The sequence below is a fragment of the Bidens hawaiensis genome, unplaced genomic scaffold (genome assembly GCF_021521415.1).
Source record: "Bidens hawaiensis isolate Kalapana, Puna unplaced genomic scaffold, B.hawaiensis_p1.1 tig00019582_1, whole genome shotgun sequence".
In the NCBI taxonomy this organism is placed as follows: Eukaryota; Viridiplantae; Streptophyta; class Magnoliopsida; order Asterales; family Asteraceae; genus Bidens; species Bidens hawaiensis.
In genome coordinates, this window is record NW_027492975.1 from 146727 (window position 1) to 173969 (window position 27243).

Genomic DNA, 27243 nt, shown 5'->3' on the forward strand with positions numbered 1-27243 from the left:
GAAGGTGGTGCTACGACAGTGGTGCTGGTGCTGCCGTGAGGGTGGGACGGTGGTGGTGCTGCGACGGTGGTGCAGGTGTTGCGGCTGCCGTGAGGAGTGAGGACGGATGGAGCGATGATTAATGTGTGAACAGAGGAGAAGAAGAGGTGTTGCTGCTTGTGTTTTGTGTTTGTGTTATGTTTGTGTGATAAGAGAGAGGGTTTTGCATTATATATAACATAAAATAAAATCAAAAAAATAAAATTAAAATACCGGATAATTCGGATATCTGAAAAATCTGAAAACTGCTATCCGAATCCGAATTCGAATTTCGGATATCCGGAATTCGGATATCCGAATTTAACATTAATATTTTAAGACATGCTGTAATCATTTTACGGTATCAACGATAAAAAACCCCGCATTTTTCGGTAGCGAACCGACATAAATTCTGAATATAAAACAAACTAAATTCATATAAGAAGTTTGACGACCAATCACGTGATTGCTTCAGCAAACTTCTTAATTATTATTATTATTATTATTATTATTATTATTTAAATAGTATTAAAGCAAAACCATTGCTCCACATGGCCTTCTACTAGCCTGCCCACATATGTAATCCAGTCAACAACTTTCCATTATCAGATTCTCTATTATACTGTCACGTGTCATGTTCACCAAACACCCAAAAAACTTATATTTGGAAGATTTTTCATAACCCACAACCAATTCCACCACTCATTTTTCTCTCTAACCTCTTTACGAACATACGAACCCAAATTCCGCCGCTCAGATCCAACATCGAACGTCTACAGTATTTACCAACAATTGTTTAATCTACCATGTTTTTCTTCACTTCCAAGGTTATTGATGTCTCCAATCGGTTCGATTCCGTTCAATTGATTGTTTCTCATAGGAGATGTTATAAGGTTTTTTTTGATCAATTAATGATGATTATAACAAATCGATTCTCCGATGAATATATTATAGTTAATTAACAATCCATTCTTGCACATAGAGTTAGTCACTTATTATAATATCCGATGAATATATTCCGACCACTTTGTTACAAGCATATTTTATGTTTTTATGAGATTTTCCGGCCAATTTGTTATTGTTTTGTTTAGTGAATATTATAAAGTGAATTTCCGTTCAATTTCTTAATTTTTGTCCATCCAATTTTTTATTGTTTTGTTTGTCCAATTCTTAAATTTTCCGTCCAATTTCTTATTGTTTTGTTTACTAAATATTAAGAAGTGAATTTCAGTCAAATTTCTGTTTTTTTTTCCGTCCAATTTGTTATTGTTTTCTTTACTAAATATTAACAAACATAATTTCAGTCCAATTTTTGATTTTTTTTTCTAGCCAGTTTTGATTCAGTTTTATCAAATGTCGAAAACTTCGATTTAATAATACAATTGTTTTGAATGTTTAATAAATTTGTTTGTATAAATTATTTGTTTCTTATATAATACTGATCTTTGATATTCCAAAAATTTAATTATAAATTTACTAATTTTTTATTAATATTTAATAAATTATAAATTTACTATATTTATGATATTATAATATTGATCTTTAAAATACATATTAAAGTATAATATTGATATTCCATATGTAATTTATTCTAAAACTTTCTAAAAATATAAATGTACATTAACTTAATCCGTTATTAGTTGACCTGTTTACTATAATTTGAAATTCAAATTATATTTAAAGCTTTAACTATAAAAATGATAATTAAGGAAATAATTTATGTTTTTATTATTGTCATTATTTGATTTCTAAATTAGCGAATGTATTATTATTAAATATTAACTGATTTTCGATAAACCTTAAAAATGAAAATATTAAATATATGAATATAATACATTCTAATAATACTTTTTTTATAATCAATCGGTTATTTTTGGACATGATTATTTGAATATAATTTATTTTTTTAATTTATAATATTCAATGTATAATTATTCTAATAATAGTATTTTTTATAATCAATATGTTATTTTTGGAGATAATTATTTACAATAAAACGGTTTATTATATTCAAACTTATGTTTAGAAAGTTTCTATACATAATACGTTTAACAAAATTAATATTATCTAATCCTACTATGTTTTAATTTGTGGTCAAAATTTTGAATTTCAAATAAAAACAAATTAAATTATTGATTGTTTTTACAAATTATTTTTGTTAAGCAGTTAATAAATTAGTTTAAAACGGATTTGACATTTTCATAATAACAAATTATATTTCAAAACTTTTTAGAGTTAAATACATATTTTTTAATGGGTCAGCTCGGGTTTGATTTTTCTTTTAACACACACACACACACACATATATATATATATTGACTATATATATATATACTTATTTAGCAACCGATTTTATGATAAAGTTAATCTTTCCAAAGTCAACATAAATTTTTTTAATCTTTCCAAAGTTATTTGAAAATTCATTTATTGTAAAACATTTTTAAGTTTTGCAAGTTTAACAAAATATTAATGTTAGTGATTTAAAAGTTTGTTACAAGATTGGTCAAAAATAAAAAATAAGTGTTCAAAATTAGTTTCTTTTGATAGAATGTTTGAAGAAGTTGACGACGTTGAAGCAAAATAAGTTTCTTTTGATAGAATGTTTGAAAAAGTTTAACAATTTATTCTAATAATAGTATTATTTATTATAATATATTTAATTTGGATGCTATTGTTTTATTATATTTTCAGGTGGTGAAACAAAATGAGTTTCTTTTGGTAGAATGTTTGAAGAAGTTGACGGTGGTTTAATATGAAAGAACACATTTATGTCTTTTCTTGATGTTTTTGGTTATTCGATGTACATTAACTTATTGTAACTTTTAACTTTTAATATCTAGACAATGTTTTTAACATCTAGACAATGTAAATGGTTAACGTTTTGGTCTGAAAGTTTGAAGAAGTTTTGTGTTGCTTGAATTTGTTGTTTAAATTTATTATGTTTGTTGATATGTTTTTCAACTTGTGTGTAACACGGGCTATATATTAATTAAATATGAAAGATAAATCTTTAATACATAAATAATAGCAAGTAGAAACATAATTTCGTTATTTAAAATCTTGAACAATTCATTATTGGTGCACACTCCGCAGCGCATACTTTTGTATGTTAATGACTAGAATCGCACGTGACTTCAGAGATGACAATTGACAATAACATGTCATGTTTAAAACATTAAAAAAACATGTTTTTAGGTCGTATAATGCTTTTTTGTCCTTGTAATAAGAAAGATTGGCTTTTTATGAGTTTATGTAAAGTCATGTTTTTCTTAAATCGTTTGTGATGAATGACTGGGGACTGCTGTGTCGTTTGGATGGCAATGACATGGACAAGGGAAGCCAAAGGCATACGTCTTCTCAAGGTGAGAAGTTCGTCTCCACGTACTATGCGTGGAGGGGAGTGAGTGAGTGAATGAGGGAGAAGATAAAGTCTATGATAGTGACAAATTAATACAACTTTATGAATGGCGCAAAAACAATAGATATGGTCTAACTTTAGTCGGGTCATTAAATTTGGGTCTGATATAACTCCTAGTTGAAGAATAATTAAGATAAGCAAATAAGTTAGTTTCAACAAATTCACTAATCATTTTAACTTAGTAAATATCAAGAAATAAAACTAAACAATAAATAGTTCACTTTTATGGGTTTCTATTCGAGAATAGTGCAGTGGCGATGGCCCATGCCCCATAGTTAATGAGAAGTCAAAATAAAATTAATTATATTTTTATTCTGCTTAGGCTTCCAGTAATATGGGCTCAACATGACAACAGGGGCCCAGATTGAGCTGGAACTTAAAATGAAAATAATTAAGGTTTTGATAGTCCGTTGGGCCTATGAGGACTCTTTCCCTTATTACATATCTATCTATAAATATAATATATATAAACGAAAGCTAAAAAATCCTACGTGTCGCGATGTGGTCGTCTCCACTCCTCTCCTTCAATTTTTTGGAAGCCACCTGGTTGCTTAATTTTTAAATAGAGGTTCTCATGCATTTGACCCGAATTCACGTGTATGGGTCTTACCAAACCCAGACAGTCCTTAAACGAGTTATAACATCTTATTAAATTAAAAATTAATCTCACAAAATATTTGATATGAAAATCCTATAAAATAGGGATATATTAAAAATTAATGTTTATTTTTTTTAAAAGATATGATTTATAATTAAGAAACAATTTTATATTAAAAAAAAGAAGAAGTGGGTCATGGGTTTACCAAACTCATATAACTTTTAAACCGGGTTATAACATCTAATTTATTTGTGAAACAATTTTTATCATTAAATCGTAAGTATATAATTATTAACTTTCTTACAATACATAAATTAAAATCATATATATATATATATATATATATATATATATATTATAAACGAGTAATATAAAACAATCCCATAATACGAACAAAACCTTTAATATCCTACATGTCACGCTTTGGTCACTCCCCACCTCCTCTCAAGCCATCTGATTGCTTCATTTGTAAATGGAGTCTTTTTATGCATTTGAACCGCTTTGACGGGTATGGGGATTCTAATGAAACCCGGATAGCCCACGGGTCATAACAACTCATCTTAACATTTTACTCTTTCCTCTTCCTGCAAGACCTTGCTCACACCCACCTTATCGCTGGTGTGGATTGAAACATGGAGAAGATTGAGCAAAATTCATGGTGGATTGAAAGTCTTTCTCTATCTTCACAATTGCAAAACCTTAACGTAAATAAACAAACATAAATGAACAAACAAAATGCATGTTCATGTTTGTTCGTTTTTTAAATAAACGAAGATGAACTTCCACCCGAACAGTTCGTTTGTAAGGCCCCGTTACCGGTAGCCCTACTTTCATGTTGGATTTACTCATAAACGCAATTCTAAATATCAGAGTTAATTAAAACATTCGCGGAATATAAAAGCTTTCATAACAAAACATGTCTTGTCTTAAAACATCATTTTGTCTTTCAAAATAAACGAAACATTAAACTTAAACGTCTTGAGTCTTCCGATGCCAGCCTCTTATTCAGTGCCACGTGTCTCCTCAAGCGAGCTGCCTCATCCTACTCACATGCGTGCATACTAAAAGTCAGCTACGCTGAGTGAGTTCTAGTTAATCATACACTATACAATACACATAAACTTATATTCTTTCATTCATACTTTCATACTTTCTTTTGTATTAACTTACTTTCATATCTTACGTTGTAAAGAGCATTACGCCCTACATTCCTCGAGTATTATTAGGGCTCGGTACCCTCCTTCCTCGAGTATTATTAGGGCTCGGTACCCTCTTTCCTCGAGTATTATTAGGGCTCGGTACCCTCTTTCCTCGAATATTAGTAGGGTTCGGTTCCCTAGTTCTCGAATATTAGTAGGGTTCGATTCCCTCTTCGTTACCATACAACCATACATCATACCTCGAGTATTATTAGGGCTCGGTACCCTTTTTCTTCGAATATTAGTAGGGTTCGGTTCCCTAGTTCTCGAATATTAGTAGGGTTCGATTCCCTCTTCGTTACCATACAACCATACATCATATCTCGAGTATTATTAGGGCCCGGTACCCTCTTCGTAACCATACAACCATCCTTTCCTTCTTTTATTAACTTTATCACATTCTTACACAAAAGCATACATATCATACTTACTGTAACACCCCGACCAAAGGCGGATTATACATCGGGGCGCCACATATTGTTTCATTACTCGTGACACTATTGGGTGTCAATATTTAATAAATACATTTTATTCGCGCACGCGCAACGTACACACAAGATAACATAAATTAACATAAATCAATATATTATAAGGCAAAATATTCAAACAACAATAACTTGTCTTGATACATTTTAATCTAGGTCCAAAAGTAAAAACGTCCTACGTGTCCACAAGCACCAAATGTAGCTACAGCAAACCTGAACATGTGTTAAAATAAAACGTCAAACACTTGCGTGTTGGTGAGAAATCAAGTTTAATAGATAATAATAGATAATAACAATCACTGCGCGCAACACGTGTATGTCTGGTGTTTAACAAGGGTGTAATCAGATTGTGACCAAGCCTAAATAGATCATAGTTCATAGTTCAATCCGTGCTCCCAAATGAGCACAAAAACAAGAAAACATCTGTGCAAGTGTAAACAAAGAAAAACCGTAAACGATAGGTCTCCCGTGTTCATCTAATGGATCCATGAAAACTTCGGAATAGGCCGAACAAAGCGGTTAATGATACACACATACAAATAAACAGCCAAGTAAACGTCCTCAACACATGGGATACTGCGCGACTAAAGTTCACAAACAAGTTTAAGACTCAAGTTTGTACGAACACATGAACATCCCAAAACATTAAAAATAAAAAGGGATTTGGTACGAGATTACTCACTTGATAAAGATGCGTTGAAAGATAATGCAAGAACCAACATTAAACAAGCACAAGTTAACCTATAAATAAAGATTATCGTTTTAATGATTTGTTTTAAGTCTTGAATATATGTTAGCATTATTAATAAGTAACTTTAACAAATTATTATATATATATATTATATATTACCGGAAGTCTGGGCAGAACAAAGGAGAAGACGGAGGCAGAGAGAGGAGACGGCAGAGGACAAGGAAGATAATAAGTGTTTGTGTGTGTAGTGTTAAGAAAATAGCATTATTATTTATAGGGAAACCCTAGGAAACACAATCCCTAGAAAGGGGGGATAAGATCTCCAAAAAGTGAAAGATATCAAAAGATATGGCAGCTGCAGGGGACAAAGGAAAAGCTGACAGGGAACAGTAAACAGGCATGGGAGGGTCAGATAAAGGTACTGGTCAAGCATGGAAAAGCAGATCTCAAAAGATAATGTCAGTCACTTTTTCTGTCAACCAATGGGGTTGGTGCGCATGCTGCGCCAAAAGTGGCTTTTCAGACATAAGACAGGTTAGGTCAAAAGCACAGAGGATAAGACATCACAAAAGTAAACGGCTGGATTAAACAGAAGAAAAGACTCAAGGGTTAAACGCGAGAAGGCATCGAGCGCGTGAGCGCGAAGGCAGACACAGAAGGTCAAGAGTGCGCGAGCGCGAAGGCAGACAGAACCAACCTTAGCGCGCCGCGGGAAGAACCACAATCCTTAGCGCGCCGCGGGAAGAACTATATCTCTTAGCGCGTCGCGGGAAGAACTATAATCCTTAGCGCGCTGCGGGGACAGTTCGCCTCGCGTGTCGCAGCAACAGATGGTCTTCACGCAGGCTTCCTTGTAAGGAGTCTGGTGCGTGGAACTGCGCAGACCTCCTTAGGCGGGAAGAAACAAAGGACAAACAGAGTTAAGAGAAGGGGTTCAAGGCTTAAGGGTTAAGCAGAGGGGCGGGACGGCGACAAGAGAGAGAAAGAGGCGGGACGGCGACAAGAGGGACAAAGAGGCGGAAAGAAAGAGAAGAAGAGGGACGGGACGGAAAATATTATTATTATTAAAAAGTAAAATATAAGTATAAATAAATATTAAATCATAACAGAAAGAGATCGGATTAGAGAAACGGGTACCTGGGTCGGGTCGGATCGGGGCAGATGTCACAGTCTCCCCTACTTTAAGAAATTTCGTCCCGAAATTTATCTCGAAGTAGGTTGCGCAGAGAACAGGTGCGGGTACTTGATCTTCATTTGATCTTCCCTTTCCCATGTAAACTCGGCTCCGCGCTTGGACTCCCAGTGAACTTTCACGATAGGGATGCGACTGCGCTTGGTTTGCTTTACCTCGCGATCCAAAATCTCAACAGGCTTCTCAACGAAATGCATGGATTCATCAACTTGAACTTCATCAAGTGGAATGTGAAGGTTCTCGTCGGCTAAACACTTCTTGAGATTGGATACATGGAACGTTGGATGCACATTGCTGAGCGCGGGCGGCAGGTCTAGTCTGTAGGCAACTTTTCCCACACGCGCGAGAATCTCGAATGGACCAACATAACGAGGAGCAAGCTTACCTTTCTTCCCAAAGCGGACAACACCCTTCCAGGGCGACACTTTGAGGAGAACAAGATCACCAACTTGAAATTCGAGAGGCTTCCGCCTACGATCTGCGTAACTCTTCTGTCGGCTTCTGGCAGTCAGCAGATGATCACGGATCTTGGCGATTTTATCGTTTGTCTCTTGAACTAGTTCGGGTCCTGTGATTTGAGCTTCACCCACTTCGCTCCAACAAATCGGTGAGCGACACTTTCGACCGTAAAGTGCTTCAAAGGGGGCCATACCAATGCTGGAATGATAGCTGTTATTATAAGAGAACTCGATCAAAGGCAGGTGCGAATCCCAATTACCTCCAAAATCAAGAACACAAGATCGGAGCATATCCTCAAGAGTTTGAATAGTTCGCTCAGACTGTCCGTCAGTCTGAGGATGATATGCAGTACTCATGTCCAAGCGAGTTCCTAACGCAGATTGGAGAGATTTCCAAAAGCGAGATATAAAACGGCCATCGCGATCGGATATGATGCTCAAAGGAGTACCATGGCGGCAGACAATTTCCTTGACATAAAGCTGCGCGAGTTGCTCAACACGGTAGTTTTCACGAATGGGCAAAAAGTGAGCAGACTTAGTCAAACGATCCACTATTACCCAAATGCTATCATGTTTGCTTGCTGTCAAAGGTAACTTGGTAATAAAGTCCATCGCTACACATTCCCATTTCCACGTAGGAATTTCTGGTTGTTCGAGCAAACCAGATGGGCGTTGATGTTCAGCTTTTACCTTAGAACAAGTCAGGCATTTAGCTACGAACACAACAATATCCTTTTTCATACCGGGCCACCAATAAGTAATGCGCAAATCCTTGTACATCTTATCAGCGCCAGGATGAATAGAATACCGAGATTTATGCGCTTCACTCAGGATATCAGCGCGAAGATTCTCATCACAGGGAATCCAGATGCGATTGAGATAGCAGAGAATTCCACTCAGATTAGGAACAAACTGTGCTTCCGCGCCACACGCTAACTCGGCGCGAAGGTTACCATTGCTGATGGATGCGCGCTGCGCGTCACGAATGCGTGATTCCAGATTGCTCCGAATCGACGCAAAGTGAAGCTGCGTGCGCGGCAAGATACCGTTAAGCTGGCAGGGTTTGCGGCTGAGCGCATCGGCTACCACATTAGCCTTACCAGGGTGATACCGGATCTCACAATCGTAATCGCTGATGAGTTAATTCCATCGGCGTTGTCTCATGTTGAGTTCCTTTTGATCAAAAATATGCTGAAGGCTTTTATGGTCAGTGTAAAGGATACACTTAGTACCATAAAGGTAGTGTCTCCAGATCTTCAAGGCAAATACAACTGCACCAAGTTCGAGGTCGTGAGTTGTATAATTCTTTTCGTGAACCTTGAGTTGCCTTGATGCGTAAGCGATAACCTTGCCTCGTTGCATAAGAACACAACCGAGACCTAGGTTGGATGCATCGCAATACACGACAAAATCATCGTTACCCTCAGGTAGCGCAAGAACAGGAGCTTCACACAACAATCGCTTGAGCGTCAGAAAGGCTTCTTCTTGCTTCGAGCCCCAAATATACGGTTTACCTTTGTGCGTTAGAGCTGTTAAAGGCAATGCGATCTTTGAGAAGTTCGAAATAAATCGCCGGTAGTAACCAGCTAAGCCCAAAAAGGAACGGATTTCGGTAGGAGTAGATGGCGTCAACCAGTTCTTGATTGCTTCAATCTTGGATGGGTCGACATGAATACCCATCTTGTTTACAACATGACCAAGAAACTGTACTTCATCCGACCAAAATTCACACTTGGAGAGCTTGGCAAAGAGCTGCTCGGCTCTAAGCTTTTGCAACACCAACCGAAGATGTTGCTCATGCTCGGCCTTGGTCTTAGAATACACCAGAACATCATCGATAAACACAATCACAAATCGGTCCAAGAAAGGCCTACACACCCGATTCATCAGATCCATGAAAACGGCGGGTGCGTTGGTTAAACCGAAGGACATGACCAAGAATTCAAAGTGGCCATAACGAGTTCGAAAAGCAGTCTTGGGAATATCTTCATCGCGGATACGCAACTGATGATAACCAGAACGGAGATCGATCTTGGAGAAACAAGAGGCACCTTGGAGTTGATCAAAGAGGTCGTCAATACGTGGTAAGGGATACCGGTTCTTAATGGTGAGTTTGTTCAACTCGCGGTAATCAATACACATGCGAAACGAACCATCTTTCTTTTTAACGAACAACACCGGAGCACCCCAGGGCGAAGAGCTAGGGCGAATGAATCCTTTAGCGGTCAACTCTTGAAGTTGACTTGCCAATTCTTGCATTTCAGCGGGTGCAAGACGATAAGGAGATTTGGCTACGGGGGAAGCACCAGGGACGAGATCAACACGAAACTCGACTTCACGAGCGGGAGGGATACCAGGAAGATCATCGGGAAAAACTTCAGGGAAGTCACGCACAACAGGGATTTCGCGAAGCTTCTTTCCTTCATTAGGTTTAACCACATGGGCTAAGAATGCAACACATTTCTTCCGCATAAGCCTTTGGGCTTCAGCGCAGGACATAAGCTTAAGACCGTTGGAGGGTTTCTCGCCGTAGATATGAAGATCACCATTTTCTCGAGGAATGCGAATCAACTTCTTGGCGCAAATAACTTCGGCGCGATTATGCGAAAGCCAATCCATACCAATAATAACATCAAAACTTCCAAGGGGCATGTGGATGAGGTCGATTAGAAAATCGCTTTCATTAAGGTTAAGCGTGCAATCCTTAATCACGGAGTTAATTAAAACAGTTTCACCATTAGCCAATTCAACGGTAAAGTTTTCACTTAAGTTAATGCGCGGTCGCGCAAGCTTCTGCTCAAAAGCGCGAGAGATAAAACTTCTATCGGCGCCATTATCAAAAAGTATAGATGCATATTGTCCGTTAAGCAAAAATGTACCATTAACTACGTCATTATTCGCTTGCGCTTGGTGCGCGGTTATATTAAAAGCTCGTCCGCGCGCCGCTTGGTTGGAAATTTGGTTCACCGGATTTGCTTGCGTAATTTGTACTTGTAGCCTCGGGCACGCGTTCCGGAAATGACTGGGATCACCGCAGTTAAAGCACGACCTGGGTCGTGGAGTATGGTAAGCCGGTTGAGGGTTTTGCGGGTAGGTTGGTGGTGTTTGCGCGGTTGGGTTAGCGGGAGGGACTCTACAGAACTCGGCAGAGTGACCAACGCGGCCACATCGGTTACATTGTCGACACGGGGTTTGGGTTGGGTGATGAAGTCTACAGGTTGGGCAAAAGGGTTGAGTTCCTGTGTAAGGTTTCTTGGTTGGCGGGACAGGAAATGCTGGATTGGTTAAGGCATAGCTGTGGACTACAGGAGGTGTTGGGTAGGTTGACAGTGGGTTAGGCGCGTAAACTGGAGGTTGGTAGGTGGATTGCTGGACTATGGGCGGGTTGGTAAGCGCGTAAGCTTGTCTGCGCCTACGTTTGGGGTTGTTATGGTGTGAGGGTTCAGGTTTGGTTTCTGTTGGCTCAGGAACAGTCTTGGTGAGTTTGGTCTTCTCAGTTCCCCGCAGGAACAGGGTTCCTGCTCTGACATGGTTGTCGCTGAGCACAGCGGCCAACTCAATGGCGTCAGGGAGGGTTACTGGGTTTCTGGCCCATACAGAATCTTGAATTTCCATGGGGAGACCCCCAAGGAATTTCTCGATGGCTCGGCGGGAAGGGGTAACTAGGTGAGGGATAAGCAAACTTAGTTCATGGAAGCGCGTCGCGTACTCGCGTGCTTCGCCACTGTATTGCTTCAAGTTCCAAAATTCTTCCTCCAGGCGCTTAACTTCGTTGGGAGGGCAGAACTCTCGCGTCAAAAGTTCCTTAAATTCCTCCCAGAGCATGCTAGAAGCAGCTTCTGCGCCACGCGCATGAGCTACTCCATTCCACCATGTAAGCGCTCTAGATTCCAGGACACTGGAAGCATATAGGGTTCGTCTGTCAGGAGGGCATTGGGTATGGAGGAAAGTGTTTTCAATCTTCTCGAGCCATTGGAGCATCACGGTGGCTCCTTCAAGTCCGGTGAATTTCGGAGGATTACCCGCATTAAAGGACTTAATGTTATAACCGGAGGGGTTGGTATTGTTTTGGCTCAAAGCTTGGGCTATTGCGGCGGCCATTTCCTGGGAACGTTGCTGCGATCGTCTGCGCGCGGCTTCTTTCTTCCTAAGATGGCGAGCTGATAGCGGAGGCATTCTATAAAAGTTTTAATTTTGGTTAATGTCTTAGCGCAAAGTATAATCTTATAAAGCTTGGTTTCGCGGGGTTAGATACCATCAACAGTTAAAGTAAAACATGAATTTGAATGCAAACTTAATACAGGTAACAAATTCGAATCGAGAATCGACAATTCATGTATCACCATGACTTTCCGAATTCTCAATTTAAAATAACGAGTAAACGAGTATTGGAGATTGACGATTCATATATCACCATGACTTTTCAATCCTCAATATAAAATATACAAGAAAATGAGTATTGGAGGTTGACAATTCATGTATCACCATGACTTTTCAAGTCTCCAACCACAGAACATAATCGTAAATGAAATTTGAAAATCAACTATTCATGTATCACCATGACTTTTCGGATTTTCAATCCCAACCAACGAATATGTAAGTAAAACCAATAAAAATCGAAATTCAGCAAAAATCGAAATATCGCGAAATAAAACATAAAGCCATACGCTGCGTCTGTGCAAGCATATTTATAAATAACGAGTAATTAACAATAAGCGCGCAAACATGAGATTTCTCTCATGCGCGAGAAGGGACTCTTAGGTATTCTAGGACGTTACGTCTAACCACCTATCCTAAAGTCAACGAGCTCTGATACCAATCTGTAACACCCCGACCAAAGGCGGATTATACATCGGGGCGCCACATATTGTTTCATTACTCGTGACACTATTGGGTGTCAATATTTAATAAATACATTTTATTCGCGCACGCGCAACGTACACACAAGATAACATAAATTAACATAAATCAATATATTATAAGGCAAAATATTCGAACAACAATAACTTGTCTTGATACATTTTAATCTAGGTCCAAAAGTAAAAACGTCCTACGTGTCCACAAGCTCCAAATGTAGCTACAGCAAACCTGAACATGTGTTAAAATAAAACGTCAAACACTTGCGTGTTGGTGAGAAATCAAGTTTAATAGATAATAATAGATAATAACAATCACTGCGCGCAACACGTGTATGTCTGGTGTTTAACAAGGGTGTAATCAGATTGTGACCAAGCCTAAATAGATCATAGTTCATAGTTCAATCCGTGCTCCCAAATGAGCACAAAAACAAGAAAACATCTGTGCAAGTGTAAACAAAGAAAAACCGTAAACGATAGGTCTCCCGTGTTCATCTAATGAATCCATGAAAACTTCAGAATAGGCCGAACAAAGCGGTTAATGATACACACATACAAATAAACAGCCAAGTAAACGTCCTCAACACATGGGATACTGCGCGACTAAAGTTCACAAACAAGTTTAAGACTCAAGTTTGTACGAACACATGAACATCCCAAAACATTAAAAATAAAAAGGGATTTGGTACGAGATTACTCACTTGATAAAGATGCGTTGAAAGATAATGCAAGAACCAACATTAAACAAGCACAAGTTAACCTATAAATAAAGATTATCGTTTTAATGATTTGTTTTAAGTCTTGAATATATGTTAGCATTATTAATAAGTAACTTTAACAAATTATTATATATATATATTATATATTACCGGAAGTCTGGGCAGAACAAAGGAGAAGACGGAGGCAGAGAGAGGAGACGGCAGAGGACAAGGAAGATAATAAGTGTTTGTGCATGTAGTGTTAAGAAAATAGCATTATTATTTATAGGGAAACCCTAGGGAACACAATCCCTAGAAAGGGGGGATAAGATCTCCAAAAAGTGAAAGATTCCAAAAGCAAAAGATATCAAAAGATATGACAGCTGCAGGGGACAAAGGAAAAGCTGACAGGGAACAGTAAACAGGCATGGGAGGGTCAGATAAAGGTACTGGTCAAGCATGGAAAAGCAGATCTCAAAAGATAATGTCAGTCACCTTTTCTGTCAACCAATGGGGTTGGTGCGCATGCTGCGCCAAAAGTGGCTTTTCAGACATAAGACAGGTTAGGTCAAAAGCACAGAGGATAAGACATCACAAAAGTAAACGGCTGGATTAAACAGAAGAAAAGACTCAAGGGTTAAACGCGAGAAGGCATCGAGCGCGTGAGCGCGAAGGCAGACACAGAAGGTCAAGAGTGCGCGAGCGCGAAGGCAGACAGAACCAACCTTAGCGCGCCGCGGGAAGAACCACAATCCTTAGCGCGCCGCGGGAAGAACTATATCTCTTAGCGCGTCGCGGGAAGAACTATAATCCTTAGCGCGCTGCGGGGACAGTTCGCCTCGCGTGTCGCAGCAACAGATGGTCTTCACGCAGGCTTCCTTGTAAGGAGTCTGGTGCGTGGAACTGCGCAGACCTCCTTAGGCGGGAAGAAACAAAGGACAAACAGAGTTAAGAGAAGGGGTTCAAGGCTTAAGGGTTAAGCAGAGGGGCGGGACGGCGACAAGAGAGAGAAAGAGGCGGGACGGCGACAAGAGGGACAAAGAGGCGGAAAGAAAGAGAAGAAGAGGGACGGGACGGAAAATATTATTATTATTAAAAAGTAAAATATAAGTATAAATAAATATTAAATCATAACAGAAATAGATCGGATTAGAGAAACGGGTACCTGGGTCGGGTCGGATCGGGGCAGATGTCACACTTACCTTATACTTAGCGTTACAACCTGACAGTACATGCAATATCCGAAGATCGTTCACGTACCGTCAAGCCATCATTCATACATATCACATTATTCACATAAGGCATACACTTATCTCTTAGGATAAGCGTATTAACAAACATATCGAGTATGCACACAGCCCCGAAAACATAACACATAAATGGGGCTAGAAACTCACCTGAATCCTGTTACGCTCTCCGTTAATAGTTATTCCCTTCTTGAGCTTTGCACGGCTAACTGTATAATATTTACACGTATCAATTAACTACTACTACTCATGTTGTATTTCTATCTTTATATGACCCACAACGAACGGGGGTCCGGGGGCAGCGCCCCTAGCAGCGGGGTCTAGGGCGGCAGCCCCTAGCAGGGTCCAAAGGGCAGAGCCCCTGGCTGGGGTCGAGCTGCCAGGTCAGCTTGGAAAAATTTTATTTCCATTAACTGTCTTAACACATTTTTCATTAGGTTTTTAATTTATTTTCTAATCGAACTTAACTTTAGGCGAAGTTAAACCTTAAGCGAACTTAGCTTTAGTCGAAGTTATCAGTTACGCGAACTTGGCCTTAAGCGAAGTTACCAGTTAGGCGAACTTGGCCGTAGGCGAAGTTATCAATTAGGCGAACTTGGCCTTAGGCGAAGTTACCAGTTAGGCGAACTTGGCCGTAGGCGAAGTTAAGCTTTGAATGCGAAGTTAAGCTTTGAAGGCGAAGTTAAGCTTTTTCAGGCGAAGTTGCCCAGTTCGCAGGCGAAGTTGCCCAGTTCGCAGGCGAAGTTGCCCAGTTTAGCTACGGGTTTGGTTTTTATCAAGCATTTTGGCGATTTTAATACCCTTGTTATGGTTCGACATCACCCACTAACGTTCCCTAACCATTTTCGGTCGTATATATATATCCCGTATATACTATAAAGCTTGGATCTTTAAGCTTAAGGACATTCAAAAGGCTAAATGTTCAATAAAACGTAAACTTTAAAGGTCAAGAACATACCTTTAGCGCTCGTTCGATCTTGGTTAGCTTGTTTATGCACTCTAGATCTCGTGTAATAAGATCTAATACCAACTAACGTTTACTCTCTCTCGGGTCTTGCTCGTTTATGGTGTGTGTGTGTGTGTTTGGAGTGTGTTAGAGAATAAGATGGAAATGAAATGAGGGTTTAGGGTTTTAGCTTGGTTTAGGGGATATTTATATCCCTTAAAGCCCATGGACCTAAGGCCCATTCTCATTTAACCCATCTCAAATAATCTAAGTCCATGATCCGTTCTTTACTCGATATTAATTAATTAATTAATAACGCGAAATCGCTAAACGTAACTTTCTTTATTCAACATTATAATTTTTAGGATGTTACATCGTTAATGTTCGGTTCTTTTATAGGCTTAAATTAGCATGTAAGTTGATTGGAAATACATTTAGAAGTTATAATAAATAGCGTATATTTTTAGAGTAGTAACTATATATATATATATATATTTATATAAATACTTTTAAAAAACTTTATACATTTACAAGCTCTAATTAACAATACTAGAAGAAAGAATAAAACATAATCCTAAAAGGGTCATATGAGTCACATGGGTTAAAAGTCGTCTGAAATTTATTGCATTGTGTTTTTGTAATTAGACCAATGGGTTCGCGCAATCCGACCTAACCTTGACAGAATTTTATGAATGTCTAGACAGAAGATGAATGTTATTTTAGCTCCATTGTATCCTCAAAATATAATTCTTCTGATAAAAAAGATACAACATGCATACACAATTTCTTTGTGATCATGCTTTGTAATGGACTGTTTATAAATGAGTCATAATATCAACTTCATATTTAGCAGGAGGAGCCATCAAGGTTAATACTTGTATTAACCCTGTTGATATAATTCACAAAACTCAATACTTTTTATGATGCTCGATTGGTAAGTTTACCATCTTTATAAAAAAATAGTGTTTTAAGTGTCGGGGAGTCGACACGAATTTGGTCGGGTTCGGTTACGTGTGTTATTGTACCAGAACTAAATCCAAAAATAAAACCAAAAAAATTACTTCCTCCGTCCCTTTGAAAGTGTCCGCATTTCCTTTTGAGTTGTCCCATTACAAATGTCCACTTTCAAAATTTAATAAGTAATTTCCAAGTTTACTCTTATACAAATTCAATCATTCAAAATTTCTTGAATTTTGTCTTTTTATACATGTTATGGGCATTATAGTCAGTTGTTAAGCAAAAAATGCAATCATTCAAACTTTCTTAAATTTTGTGTTTTTCAAACCCTGACACTCGCAGAGGGATGGAGGGAGTATAAAAATTGAGGACCGATGAGTCCACGTAAATTTCGGTCAGTTTACGTCACGTTCGTTACGGTACCAGAATTAAAACAACAAAACTCTGCATTTGGTCGGTTTTCGTAACATTCGTTACAATACTGAAACTATAAGAAAATACAATAATTCTAGGCGAATCCGGCCGGTTTCCATTACGTTCATTACCAGAACTAAAATAAAAACAAAATCAGCATTCGAGATGTTTTCGTTATGCTCATTATGGACCAGATACCAAACAAAAAACAAAATAAAAATAAAACAAAAAACAAAATGTCTTCCACCAATAAGATGACACCAAATAACCCAATGGAATCCTTGCGAATATTTATATATATTTTTTGGATTTTAATTTTATTTATTGTAAGAAAGTTAATAATATACTTAGAATTTGATGATAAAAGAGTTTAACAAATAAATGAGTTTTATTTATCGTAAGAAAGTTAATGATATGCTTATGATTTGATCTTAAAAGGGGTTCACAAAAAAATGAGATGTTATACCCGGTTTAAAAGTTATATGGGTTTAGTGAGACCCATGACTCACTTATTTTTTTCACCATAAAATTGTTTCTTAATTATAAATATATTTTTTTTAAAATGGATATTAGTTTTTAGTTCCCTATTTTAAAAGATTTTTCATATCAAATATTTGATGAAATTAATTTTCAAATATAATGAGATGTTATAACTCATTTAAGGGTTATATGGATTTGGTGAGACCCATACCCATGAATTCTAGTCAAATGCATGAGAAGCCTTCATTTAAGAATAAAGCAATCTGGTGGATTTAGAGAATTCAGGGAGTTTTCGTTTATATATATTTAAGATATATACACACACACATATATATATACACACACACACACTAGGTTTTATCCCCCGTATTAGTGGGGTTATTTTATATTATTTGTTTCTAATATTTATTTATTTTTTTGAATTTTTATTTTTTTATCGTATTAAAGTTAATAATATACTTATGGTTTGATGATAAATTGTTTCACAAATAAATGAGATGTTATAACCCGCTTTAAAAGCTATATGGGTTTGATGAGAATCAAGACCCGTTTATTTTTTTTACAATAAAATTGGTTTTTTAATTATAAATAATATATATCTTTTTTTTAAATAAATCATATATTAATTTTTAGTATACCCATACTTTATAGAATTTTTACATCAAATATTTGGTGAGATTAATTTTTAATTTAATGAGATGTTATAACCCATTTAATAAATATCTGGGTTTGATGAGACCTATACCCGTGAATTCGGGTCAATGCATGAGAAGCTTCCATTTAATGTTCAAGCAAATCTGATGACTCCAAAAACAACGGAAGCGACCACATCGCGACAGGTATGATTTTTATGGTTTTGTTTATAAATATTATAGATATACACCTATTTTAATAAAGTAAAATAACTGTGGACTTGTCATGTTTTGGTTAATTCTCACAGTTTTTCCCCTCCAAAACTAACATCTTAATTAACCCTAATATATGTAATAGATAAGTAATTATTCACTTTCCTTTTACACTCTATTTATATTATATGTATAAAATTTTATAAAAATAAATATTAACATATTATTTTACTATATATTCCAAAATACTTAGTGAAATCCAAAATTTAACAACAAGTCATGTTTGTTAAAGATTATTATCATTAACATCTTGTACAATGTATATCGTAGAAGATTGTAATGAAAAACAAAACTCGAATATGCTTTCGTTTTACAAAGTAATTTTTTTAATCAATAAATTATAAATATATGTTTAAAAGTCAATCCATATTTTTTAAATCAATTCACTTATATATTATTATTATTATTATTGTAAATTGTCATATAAATTTATACAATTTATAAATTATAAATATATGCTTTAAATATATCCATTTATTTTTCGGTAATTTAGTAAACGATATATATATTAAAATATAATGATAGTATCTACCAATCAATTTCTGGCATAACAATGTTTATCATATTTAATTTCTTAGTTTTTTTATCAAGGATTGTTTCAGGTTTTTTGTGGAACTTAAAATTAATTTTTATGGGTCAAAAGTTTGTAAATAGATTGTTTGTTACAAGTTAACTTCATTTAGGTCAAAACTTGTTACGGGCCAAAAATGAGAAATCTGAGTATTTTTTAAAGTTTGAGAATGCAAATAGACTTATCGTCAAATTTGTTACGGGTCTTGAAATGTCAACAGATGAAAGTTAGAATTTTAAACATGATTCGAGTTTCAAATTTATTTTCATGGGCATTTTTGGAAATAATTAAAAGGTCCGGGGTTTGGCAAATTAATGTTTTTTCTTTCGAATATTAAAATTTAAGAAAAGATTGTGAACACTTTTGACATGTCACCCTCATGCCTATCAATGTTTTTTTTAACTTTTATTAAATTTAAAATATTTGTGTCAACATTAACTTTTCCTTCAATTGTGATCAGAACGCTGTATGAGAAGCATGTCATGCAAAACTATGCTCAAATTAAGCAAAAATACTCACAAAATTGAATGGGTTAACATGTTATTTTTATGTTATCATTATAACAAAGTCGAGAAGACTCCTGAAACTTAGCAAAATCTTTTTCATGGTTTAGCTTAGAAAAACATAGTTCTTGAAAAACATTCGTCGTTACAATTTAATGTTCTCATTTCCTTCAATGGGTGGTAAATTGATAAAATATCAATAAAGGTAACGCTGCTTATCCATTTAGGCTGAGTGGATAGAACTACTATCGTATGAGAAGTTTTATTTCCTAAATTGGTTCATAATCAAAATTCATTCAGTGATACATATATGACACAAAAATGCAGTTTTCAATAGAAAGAGCGTTCTCAAATACATTTTTGCACGTATATTTTTTTTTATTAAATTCATTTAAAAAAAATCATTTTATGATATAACTAAAATCAATTTATGTACACATAATATATATACAAGCATAAGCATAGATGTAATAATTTTTTTCATATACGTTACATAATTATTTGCTTTCCTTGTATTTTATAATTTGGATTATCCCGAATTTGACACGGGCTCTAAAACTAGCACACACACATATATATATATATATAATGGGCGCCCAAAGAGCTATAAACCACAGCAGGGCGTCATGGAGAAGGGCTTTGAGGCCCCGCTTTTACATGACGATGACATGGCACTGTGAACGGACTTCGATGCCCCCCACCATAAAGAACAACCTTATTATTATTATAATAGATTATTATTATTATTATTATTATTATTATTATTATTATCATTTTTTTATTTTAGACCATATATACTTTTAACTTCTCTATATACAACATATAGTTTACTCATAACTTTTATATATTTAAAAAAAGAGTGATGAAAATCAAGAATACAAACATATACAATGTGTTACAAGTTACATAAAAATCATATAATTGAGAAAAAAAACATATAACATGTGTAGGTTTCCGTTTTTGTATATGTTTATATTTTTATTGATATTTAATGCACACATGTGTAGGATATATTTATATTTTATGTAGCTTTTACATGTATAGATTGCATAATGTTGTGTAGATTATATGTGTTCTTATGTATAGAACAAATGCATGCTATATGTTTTTATATAGAATTACAGGTTGTATATATTTTGTTATTTTATAATACAAACACGCATTGAATATTTTATTTTGTGTTATTCATCACATGTAAAAGTATATATTAGTTTATGTTGGTATTTTAAGTGAAAAAAATTATGTATTAATGACTATGAAGGAATTTCATTTTGATAGATATTGATATATTGAGTTAAAAGAAATTTTATGGAATGAAAAATTAAGAAGAAGGGGGAGGGGGATAAGTTACAAAAATAGAAGAATTCGTTATATTTTTTTAAATTATTTTAGTTTGATTAAGTATGTTAGTTGGAGAAAGAAATTAATGGTTTTATTAGTTGTATTAATTAAAGAGAGATTGTAGTTATGCTACAACAAAACCATTTCATTTATTTTATAAACATTTAAGATTTCAAATTAAATTAGTGGTTCATATTGATTTTCCGCACTTCTCGACTAATGATTCATATATAATATATATGATAAAGTTCATAAAAAATGACAGTTCATTTACGCTTATAAGCCGGCTTGAGCTTGATAGGTAAAGCTTGGGCTTGAGATCGGACTCGTTTAGGCTTGGCTCGAATGAGCTTTTTCATAAACCGATTTCGAGTATCTCACAAGCAACTCAGCTCGTTTGCACCCCCTTGTATATAATAATCTTCATTGAGCCCAATAGCCTACATTGATTTTTAAAAGCCCAAATGCGACTTTAGCACTTTAGTTTGTCTTTTCTAAGTATATCACGCTATTCTTTTGTCAAAAAATACAAGAAAGTTAAGAAAAAAACATTGGATAAATACAAATGGCTAAAACTTGTCTTCGGACTACTAATTCTAAACAACTAAGGTATTAATATTGACTTATAGAGTCAACAGATGTTCAAATCAACTAGTTTTAGTTTGAACCGTTCAATTAACATCATTTAATATGTTTCTATTTTTGGGTCACATCAATGAGGACAAAAGAAATCCTTTAATACATACATATTGACCAAGACATTGGGTTAATGGTTTGATATAGACATCCAATGTGAGGCCACCTAGCTACGTCAGTTATCATCCTAATTCCTAAACTTGTGTTTAAATATCAGATTAGATCAAACACATTTTCACACAACACAACTAATGGCAAAGAGTTGTCGAAAGTTCGTGAAACTTGCTATATTTATTTCTTTGGTCTTAGAGTTGGTATGGTTCAAAGCTACAATTGTCACTTCCTTTGGCTATCAACTTGTAGTAGCAAAAGAAGTTGTTGATCCTAAGTGCATCAGTAAGGAGAGGCATGCTCTTCTCCACTTCAAATCATGCGTTTGTCGAAACCCTGTTGATTGTCTCTCTACATGGAAAACAGAAGACGAAACAACTAATGATTGTTGTAAATGGGAAGGAGTCGCATGCAACGAACACACAGGTCATGTCACAAGCCTTGAATTAGGCTATCGTGGGCTTAAAGGTAAGATTAGTCCTGCATTGCTTAACTTAAGCTACTTGAATCATCTTGATCTTTCCTTAAATTCTTTTCATGGAACTATTCCTACATTTATTGGTTCGTTAACCAATTTAAGGTATCTTGACCTTTCCAACAATTCATTCCATGGAACGATACCCGGGTCCATTGGTTCCTTGGCCGAATTAAGATACCTCGACTTTTCCCAGAATCCTCTTTTATATGGAACCATTCCTCAAAAACTTGGAAACCTCACAAACTTGCAAACACTTTCACTTAGATTCCTCACCAGCTGTAAAATTGAAAATCTAGATTGGATGTATCATTTGTCTCGGTTGGAGGACCTTCGTATGGATGGTGTTTCTTTGGGAAAAACTTATAATTGGGTAAATGTGATTTTAAGTCTTCAAAAATTAAATTTTTTATCTTTAGATGGATGTGATCTCTGGCAAGTCATGCATCCATATTCTTATTCATATGCTAACTCTTCATCGTCATATATTGTTACCCTTGCTCTCGGAAACAACGATCTCAACTCATCCATGTATCATTAGTTTTTCTTGTTAGCTAGAGATAGGCTTGAAATTCTTGATCTCTCTGGCAACAATTTACATCAGATCCCCAAATATTTTGGAAATCTTTGTAGTTTGACAAGTTTTTATTTTGAAAACAACCGAGTGCCTATCAAATTTCTTGATTTCATGAAAAATATGTATGGATGCACATCGGTTACATTACAAGAGTTGTATGTTACAAGCAGTCAATTCATAGGCTCGTTATCCGATGATATCCAAATATTTTCATCCCTAGGAATCTTGATGCTGAATAACAATACGCTAAATGGAACCATAAGTGATAAGGTGTGGCTACTACCAAATCTTGAAAATTTAGACGTTTCTTTCAATTCTCTTAGTGGTGCAATCTCCGAAAACATTGGAAAGACAAAGAGTCTTGTTATAGATCTTTCAAACAACAACGTTGAAGGAGTTCCTTTTGATGCTCACCTGTCAAACCTTTCCAGTACAAAAGAGATCTACTTGAGCTCGTGCAACCTAGGGCCTCTTTTCCCAAAATGGATTCAGACGCTAAAAAATCTTAGTGCTCTTAATATTGCTAATACCGGAATTTCAGACATAATTCCTATTGAGTTTTGGAACAAATGGCCTTCTCAATTGAGATATTTGAATATCTCTTCCAACAACATTACTGGAAAAGTAACGAACTTGTTATCAAACTTTGATTCTGGAATCACGATGATAGATTTGAGTTCCAACAACTTCTATGGTGTTATACTCAATGTTTTCTCATCTTTGACATGGTTAAACCTTTCCAGAAACAAATTATATGGAGAAATTTCCTTTTTATGTCAAATAGGAGATAACTCTCTAACCTTTCTTGATCTATCACACAACTCATTCACCGGACATATTCCAAATTGTTTGGGGCATTTCAAGAAGCTAAAAGTTCTTAATCTACAACAAAACAACCTGTATGGAAGGCTTGCTGTGTCTATTGAGTATTTGATCAATATCGAGGTTTTGAATTTGTCCAACAACAACTTCTCAGGAGAACTGCCCTTGTCTTTAAAAAATTGCTCCAACTTAACTTTTTTGGATTTGGGGTGCAACAAGTTTTCTAGCAATGTGCCTAATTGGATTGGGGAAAAGTTATCAGGGTTGTATGTTCTTATCCTAACATCAAATAAGTTCATTGGAGCCATCCCTTTACAATTATGTCAATTAGTTAATCTACAAATTCTAGACTTGTCAATGAACAACCTTTACGGAACCATCCCCTCATGCCTTAATAATATCTCTATGATGGTTCAAGATAGATTCTCACGTAACCAAAATGCGCACTTTTATAACTGGGTTACCCCTTTTAGTTACCCAAGTATCTTGATCGTGCATTAATCATATGGCAAGGAAGTGTACGTGAACTTACTAGCACGCTAGAATTGGTAAAGATCATTGATTTATCAAGCAACAATCTTACAGGACAAATTCCATATGAACTTACAATTCTCTATGGACTTACTGCATTAAATGTATCAAACAATGCTCTTTTTGGGGAGATTCCACCGAAAATTGGTCAAATGAAAAGTCTTCTGCATTTAGATCTATCCAGAAATAATCTTTCAGGACAGTTACCATCAAGCATGACACAAATGCACTCTTTAAGTTATCTAAACGTCTCATATAATGAGTTGTCGGGAAGAATTCCATCTAGCACTCAACTCCAGTCCTTTCAATCTTCAGCATACATGAGAAATGCAGGACTTTGTGGACCTCCACTAACCAAAGATTGCCCCGGAGATATAGACTCAGACGCACCACCCTTAGTTGGTCAGAGTACGGATGAAGGTAAAGACATAGATGAACTCGAAAGATGGCTTTATATTGGTGGGGCAAGTGGCTTTGTAGTTGGATTTTGGATGGCATGTGGTTTTTTACTTCTCAATCGCCGTGGGAGGTATGTTTTTTTCACTTTTTTGATAGCTTAAAAGATTGGATTTATGTAAAAGTGGTGGTGTTCATTACAAAATTGCAAAGGTTTGCACATCCATAGCTTTCTTGTTGTGTTTTGTGCTTCTTTTGTTATTTGTTTTCTAAGATTTTCTTATACATACTTGAACTAGTTATTTCTATTCGGAGTTGTCTTATGTACTTCTATGTATTTTGAACTACTTATAGCGATTGGTGTTGCATAGCCGGAGCTACCTTCTTGATAATGGGTAACTAAGGTAGGAAGTTTGGCCCCAAACAAATGGAAACTAACATTTGGTTGAAATTAAAGATTAAACCATGGTTCAACTAACAACGTTAATAAATATTCTCATATTATATGTTCGAAAAAAAAATATATGTTGTACACTAAGAGTAAAGGTTTGCGTGAAGTGTCGTGAGCAAGGTATTCATAATTCTTTTTGTAAGTATTACTTTTGTTTATTTGATAAGTTACGTTTAGCCTTTTTAGTAAAAGTTGAATAGGTGGGTGTGTGAAGTTTTTTTTTCTTCTTATCATTCCGGTAAATTTTGATCAAATGGCGACGTATTCAAAAAAGATTATTTTTTAGTGATGGTACCGTCCCTATATAATGACAACCGAACCGAACCAAATGAATTCCGACCAAACAACAACAGTACTTGTATGGATATTATCATAACCGATATCGTTATTTCTTAATGCCAAAAATGTATTGGTATTGTGACAAACTGAACCAATCCAAAAGAAAAACATTGGTATCGACATCGGTATATTCGAAAACGGTACTGATATTCATTTTTATGGCTTTGAATAGATATAAAACACATTTCGATATCCTTTGGTCATATAATTACTTTAGTTTTTGGTTTTTCGCTTTCAATTGCTATTGCTTTTTTAAAAAACACTTTTTTTTCTATTTCTGTCATCCGCGGGATTTGAAGCTTGAACCACCACCGTTTAGAAAGGCAGAGCCTTATCTAATCTAAATCTTTGATACCAGTAGGCCAAAGGCCCTTTGGTTTTCAGTTGCTACAATGAGAGTCAGGGGCTGTTTAGTTAATTTAGATTTAAATGAGCCAGATCTGAATAAACCTTTGTCCCATTCAGCAACAACACGAGTCTGAATGTTTCAGACCCAAATTTAACTATTCATATGCTTATATGTTTGGTTACAAACAGTTTAAAGGGCTGTTTGGTTCATTCAGATCTGAATGAGTCAGATCTGAATGAACCTCTGTCCCATTCAGCAACAACAATAAGTCTGAATGATTCAGACCTAATTTTAACCATTCAGATGTTTTTCTGTTTGGAACCAAATAGTCTGAAGTCTGAATGAATTAGATGTTTCCATCTGAACGGTTCCCTTCAGATGCAAACAAACAACCCCTCGGTAGTGTAATCAACTAAACCAACGCCACAAACGTAAGTTAACTTCCGTTTCTTTTTCTTTTTTAAAATCGAATATACAGATGTGTTTAATTCTTTTCCTCAACATTCTGGTATAAACTTTGTTGAAAACGAAGATGTATTTACGAACAAGATTTTTCGTTCGTTTACCGTTCGTGAAAAAGTTTAATACTAAATGGATGAACATGAATAACACTCATTCTGTTCAGTTCATTTACATCCCCACTAATAGTGTTAAAAAGAATTTACAAAAAGAATTTGAATAATATAATAAACAAAAATAAAGATGTGATATTTATGTGTTTTAATACTTTAAAGAAACTGGAAAAGAATTCAAGGATTTATGTGGTTTGGTTTAGAGGTATTTTTTTTAAACGGCGAATTTCTTGTAATTAGGCTACTGTACTCTTCAAATTTGAAGAGCTCTGATGTCTCACTATGGCCAGACTATGTTGTTTTAACCGGACTCACGCTGGCCTCAGAGTTTGGCTTGGGCGTCCCCCCCGGGAAACCATAGCGCTAAATGCCACTTGATAGCCGTTGTGCCACCACAAGAGCAGAACTCTCTTGCGTAACATATGGTGGGACAAAAACCCAGATACACTCTGGATTTGAACTAACATTTGCATAAGGCCTAGCTCAATATTCACTCAAAATTGACACATACCACAAGTGAGGGATTGTTTAGAGGTAGTTAAATGTGGGAATGCATTTTAAGAATATTATCAAAATAGATAGAGTTAATTAAATTGATATTTTAGTCCCTATAGTTTGTAAGGATCCTTTTATAGTTCAAAAGTCTTTTTTTTCTTTTCATCATTTAGTTTGGTTTTAGTTTCATTTTCACTATATTTCAGTCACATGATAAGTACTTTGATAAATTTTTCCTTTTTTTATAAATATTTTTTCCTTTCTATTTATCTTTGTTATAATAACTATAAACTATAAGGAAAGACGATTTTGTGGGAGCTAAATCAGAGATTTTGACTACATTAACAGAATGAAATATTAGTTAAATCAATTCCTAAATTATGTACTCATTTACCTCCTGTAATTACTCCTTTCTACTTTTGTATATTACCTATATAAATGCTTGTAATCCTCTCATTGTAAGCATCAAAAAATATATTTCATCATCTTGATTATATGGTATCAAGAGCCTA

At 35.6% G+C, this 27243-nt stretch overlaps 1 pseudogene; it reads left to right on the forward strand.

Moving 5' to 3' along the window:
• The first annotated feature begins 21864 nt into the window (after nt 1-21864).
• On the forward strand, nt 21865-24754 carry LOC143558675 (receptor-like protein EIX2; annotated as a pseudogene).
• The last annotated feature ends 2489 nt before the right edge of the window (nt 24755-27243 follow it).